This window comes from Euprymna scolopes, chromosome 22, assembly GCF_053919585.1.
Source record: "Euprymna scolopes isolate OS-2025 chromosome 22, ASM5391958v1, whole genome shotgun sequence".
NCBI classification, from domain to species: domain Eukaryota; kingdom Metazoa; phylum Mollusca; class Cephalopoda; order Sepiida; family Sepiolidae; genus Euprymna; species Euprymna scolopes.
The window spans coordinates 99092616-99098862 of record NC_136503.1 but is presented as its reverse complement, the minus strand read 5'-3'; positions in this window follow the sequence as shown (position 1 = coordinate 99098862).

Here is a 6247-nt window from a genome sequence, read left to right as displayed (position 1 = left end):
AGGGGGGTTTTGTAAGCAAAAAAAATATATATATAAATATCGTTTATGAAAAATAAGTATACTGTTATAAAGTTCATTCTTCTCCTAATAATCGCTGAAAATTTCGTATTGACCGGATAATTACCTGATTTTTGGTAGATTTTTAAAAAGACGGTCCGTCAAAAAGTACTGACCTGCCCCCCCCCCAGTTTTGGCGGTGCCTACCATAATCCCTAGATTAATTATACTGCTTATTTTTATCGCTTATAAATTTAGATTTTGTTATTGTTGTTTTTTCAAGCGATATATTCGGTTAATATATATATATATATATATATATATATATATATATATATATATATATATATAGAGAGAGAGAGAGAGAGAGAGAGAGAGAGAGAGAGATAGATAGATAGATAGATAGATAAACCATACCTAGAAATCTCCCACTGCTCATCTGCACGTTAGAGTTCACCACTTATCAAGGCCCAGAGGCCACTCGAGGATAAGGGTTAAAGAGTGTACGGTAGAAATTGGACAATATAGTAACCGTTAGTAATGGAGATTCGGTAAATTTGTTAACTTATATGGAACGGCTCATCAAAAACTTGTTTATGTTAGACTTGAAGACAACGATATTGTAGTCAGCTGGAAAGCAGAAAAACGGAAGACAATTCCATAGGCGTGCAGTTCTAAGAAAGAAGCTTTGTTCATGGAATCTACGCTTAGGTTTAGGCACAGATAAAGAGTGGGGGAAACTAGTGATAGTGTTTTCTGCTAGACGGGTGTTTCTTGCGAAAGTTTGGCGAGGGGGTACCATAGAATTGAGCTCAGCCAAGCACTTGCTATGAAAATAACAATAAAGCAGAGACAAACTTGCAACATCTCTTCTGTGAGAAAGAGGTTGCAGGGAAGAAAAAGGGACATCCCCCACAAGGCTACGAAGTCTATTTTGAACTCTATAAAGGCAGATAAGTCCTTTCTAGCAGCTCCTGCCCAAATGTGGTAACAGTACTCCATCCTTGGACGTACCTGGCTCTTATATAGAAAGAGAATTACATCAGCAGTGAGATAATCTAGTGGATCAATAGAAGGGTCCTACCATTTTCCCAGCGGCCTTGGCAACGGATTTAATGTATATGTTCCATTTCAGATCAGGAGTGAAGGTCAAGCCCAAAAGCTTGTCAAAACATGAGACCTCCCCCAAGAGGAGAGCCATTCATTTCAACTGATGCTTACTCCGTATGTTTCGTTTTGAAAAGGTTAAATACAATTTTTGAAGACTTTTTGTTATTTAAATTAAGAATCACTGCATATCAAGGCCTAAAGGCCACTCGAGGATAGAGGTTAGTGCATGTAAAGTGGTTGTGTAGTCATCACGAATGGTGTATAGATAGAGAGAGCCTAGTCCTAACTACATTTCATTCCCCCGTCGATGTTCACATCACAAGATCGTCATTTTCACAGGTTTGAATATGGAAATATTAGAGTCGAACACGAAAATCATGTCGTTTAAGAGATCTCCACATCTTAAAAAAAAAAAAAACAATATTAATGTGCGATGGTGGTGTGAAGAGACATAGCAATAAGCGCCCATGGTTAACATGTGTCCGTTGTAGGGAAGCAGTGACACAAGAATGCGAGTATGCAAATTTAAGTGCTGTTTGGAGTTCGACTTTTTTGCTCAACAAATGTCTTTTTTTTATTTATTTGATTTTTTTTATTACATTTTCACCCCAAACAAGGCACATTTGATGCAGGGGGCTACTATCAGGGAACCTAAGTTACAGGGGTACTATGTAGGAAGTTTAGCAGCAATATATCTGTTCACATTACACTTGAACTTCTGCATGTCAGTACAGTTGGGGAAGCAGGAAACCGGAAGAGAATTTCAAAGTTTAGCAGTTCTGGGGAAGAAGCTATTAAAGTGGAAGGCCTTCCTACATTTAGGGGTCTCTACTGTGTAGGGGTAGTCAGGTTTGTCAGGGGTATTTTTGTCGAGGGGGTACAAGTGCGTGTAGTCCGTCAGAGCATCCACCATTAAAATACTTTTAAAACAGACAGAGAGATGCAACATTTTGTCGATGGGACAGGGGCTGAAGCTTAGATGACTGTTCAGGGCCTATTAGGTTGGCGACTCTCTTTTGAACCTTGTCCAGGAGCGAAAGACCAGTGGTAGATGCACCAGCCCAAATGTGACAGCAGTACTCCATACATGGTCGAATGGTGGTTTTGTAGAGGTACAGCATACTTTCAGGCATAAGTAACTTTCTAGCATAGTAGAGAGAGCCCACTTTCTTCACAGCAGCCTTGGCAATGATCTCAATGTATCTATTCCAATTTATGTTTCCTGTGAAAGTCAAGGAGCTTGAACGAAGTACTTTCAGGTAATGTATCTTTAGCCATGGCTATTGGTGATTGGTAAGGCTTCATGTAATTATTAAAAGAAACATGCTTTGTCTTGGCAGCTATTTTTGACTCCATTCCATTACAGACTGAAGGTCTTCATCTAGGGTTTCTGCCATTACCTTAGATATGTGCTCATTAGTTTTCCCCCTTGTGCCTGCTATAGAGCATGGTGTCGTCGGCAAATATACAGATATGATTTTATTTTTGGTTAGAAAGAAAAAAAAATGTTGCTTAGGTGGAAAAGCGAACGTTTCGTTAGAAGAAAAAAAGAACACAAAATAATTTGACTCGAGTGAGTGTTTTTGTTTTCAACTCGAAATAATTTATGTGACAGAAATAATTTATGTGACAGAAATAGGAATTGATTGCTAGAGACAAGTTTCTAGGATTGAGTTTCACTTTTAACCTGAAATGGAAGACTTGCATCAAATCTGTTGCCAAGGTTGCTGGAAAAATGATTGCTTCATTGTGCCACTCCAGAAGATATTTCACTCTCGACGAAATCCTCTACAAGTATAAAAGCTTAATACGCCCTAAAATGTAGTATTGTTTTCACATCTGGAAATGAAGCTACTCAGAACACTCTTTCCTGTCTTAACAAAGTTCAAAATTGACTTTGAAATCTAGTAGGTGATGTCCTTTTCTCCTCCTTGCAACTTATTTCTCACAGAAGAGATGTTCCTAGTTTATCTCTACTCTAGCGTCATTTTTCATGACAAGTGCTCGACTGAGCTTTAATCTATTATCCCCCTGCAAAACATTCATAACTAGTACTCACCTAGTTACAACCACTGTAATTAATTTAGACCAATTTCTATCCGTGCCAGCTTTTTTCCTAGAACTGCTCGCCTCTGAAACTCTGTACCGTAAGGCATATTTCCATTTAACTACAACATGGTTAACTTAAAATCCAATGCAAACAAGTTGCTATTGAGCCGTCGTCTTAAATTATACAATGATACCCAACTTCCACCACTACTCTATTTTCCTACTGATCACCTTACAATCATTAAGCTTTATCCTCGAGTGGCCTTCAGGCCTTGATAAGTGGTGACTCCTTGATAATAAAAAGTCCACCTCTCTTCACCCTGTTGTTTCTCTCCCCCCCCCCCACTGGGCTGCTTTTTATTTCCACCCTTACTACACCACTGCAACACACCCGGGCAACGCAGGGTACCCCGCTAGTCTATTATATAAATCTCACCTGTCTCTTTATGTGTATGTTTGTATGTCTGCTAAAAACTTTCGACAGACACAACGGATGTTCACGAGATTGGTATCGTTTTGAAGCTCAACATTTCGGACGACAAATATCAAAAAATTAGCCAAAAACATTGGCTAAGATGTTGCTTTTTCTACGACTTTTTTCGGGGTTCCTTACCTCATCACCTCGACACACCCAGGCAATGCCGGGTACCCCCGCTAGTCTATAATATAAACCTCACTTGACTGTTGGCGTGTGTGTAAATGTATATATGTTTGTATGCCTACTAAAAACTTTTGGGGGGGGTATTGGGGGGGGGTATTTGGGGGGGGGTATTTTTTTTATCGGCCATGAATTAAATTAAAACAACATTTTTCGAATTGCGTTTTTGACATCGTAACTGCAATCATCTTTATTTCGCTTAAAACAAATTCTACTTTGTTATTTTTGTTTTCGATGCAACAGTAGGAGTATCAGAAGGCGCCATTAAAAACTTGAATAAACATCTGATTATATTATTATTATTATTTCTGTTTCGAAGCTTATAATCAATATGAAAATGTAATTTCAAACCGTAATAATTTTTTCAATAGAATGAGGAAAGACCAAATTTTGAAATAATGAAATGTTTAATAGAAAAAAAAAATTTTTTTCATCGGTTTTCTAAAAAAAAGATTTCACGAAATTCAACAATTTTTAACTGATACCAAAACCTATTAAATATATATCAATGCCAAAAAATCACTTACCTGTAAAACAAAACAAGCAGTGGGTGCTTCAATTGTTTATTTTTAAGAATTGTTCATGTTTATATTTTATATTCCATGTATTTTTTAAATAAAAGGATTTTTTAAAACAAGGGTAGCAGAAAATCACATTTTCGTAACCCGTTTTCCGCCATTCAGTAAAATTAATGTCTCTTTTTTATTGCGTGCTGTTAACCAAATTAGTATTTTTGGTCCTCCGTAGTAAAAAAAAGCACACATTCACTTATAATTTTTTGCCATTATACAAATAATACAATGAACCGATTTTTTTAAATTCTCTTAATGAAATACATGAGTTTTTGATTATTATATTTTCTTTCTACTTTATGGAGTGAATTTTTTTTTAAATATCTAAAAAAAATGAAAACATTGAATGTAATAGAAAAAATTGTCGTCACCGTCCAGTATTTATTTGACGATATAAGCATAACACGAGCTTTCATTAAAAAAAAAAAAAAAAGATTTTACACTTTGAACTTTACAGGTAAATTTCCAAAAAACACTTCTTTTTTTTTTTTTGCTTTGAATTAGAATATTTTATTTATTGATCTTTTATCTTCGATTTGTGATATATAAAACTTTGGTGAGTAAATTAATTATATAAATTTTAATAGACATTTCAAAATGGGGGAGGGTGAATTTAAAAAAAAACGTTTGTCTAAAATGTTAAATTTGGTTTATTAGAAAGACATAAAATTTCACATTGACCCTGAAAATATCGTAAAAATTTAACCAATAGAAAAAATTTTATAGATTTTTAAAGTTTAAAAATTGAAAATTATTTAACTCATAAAATTCAATTGATTTCATTACGTAAAAAAAAAATGGTTGCATGAAGGCACGCCGGCATTTTGTAAACATTTTGTAAACACGGTTTTTTAAAAAATAAAAAAATAATATTTCTATTATTTTTTAAACAACTTTAATAGTTTACTTTGGAAATATATTCCATACAGAAAATTAAAAAAAAAAAAACACTTTAAAATGAGAAATTACGAGTTTTTTTTTTTATTTTATTCACTGTTTTCTGTTAGGGGTGTCAAAAATTCCCTCAAAATTCTGATACACCTATTGCAACAGATCGTAACGAGAAATCTTTTTAGACTGAGACAGCATTAAAGAAGTTCGCTTACACTGGTATATAGTCACTAAAAAGTGCTCAGTCTCTTCTACCGAAATATTTTGTGGGAAGTTATTCACGTACTTCTTTTTTAGGGCGATTACATTTTAGTGTTTTTATCCATTCTTTTATTTTTGAAATTGTTGCGGGGATAACGATGGCGTTGGCAGCTCTGCTCAAAGCGAACTTCATGTCCGCCCGGGCAACGCCCGGTATCCATGCTAGTCTAAAGTAAAATTCAGTTTTGTGGAACAAACTGGATTCGAACTTGGAACACCCTGCTCGTCAGTTCGTGTGGTTAACCACTTAATCACCGTCACCTTCATCTGCTGCTAACATTACTGGCAGATGGTTGCATCATTCTACTGCTCCCTAAAAACAAAAGTCAGATACGTCCTAGGGTGGATTAATGCTGCCACATCAGGGTGTCACAGAAACGTGGACGCGCGTATGTAAATGCATGCGAAATGACGTCACCAGTAGGGAAAAAGAAAGACTATAAAAAGGACGATCATATTAGAGACGTGGGTGACGTTATGCCGTAATGAGAAGTAACGCGTGGCGAGAGAATGAGGAAATGAATGTCATGATTACAAAAAAAAAAAGGGGATTGAGTTATGTTGGGACAATGTGTGTAAAAATCTTCTCATGCTTTGCAAAAAATCGATTTTGATATTTCTTTCTTTTTTATTTTCTTTCTTTCTTTTTTATTTTCTTTCTTTCTTTTTTATTCATCTTCACCCACAATGATGAATATTGCCGATGAGA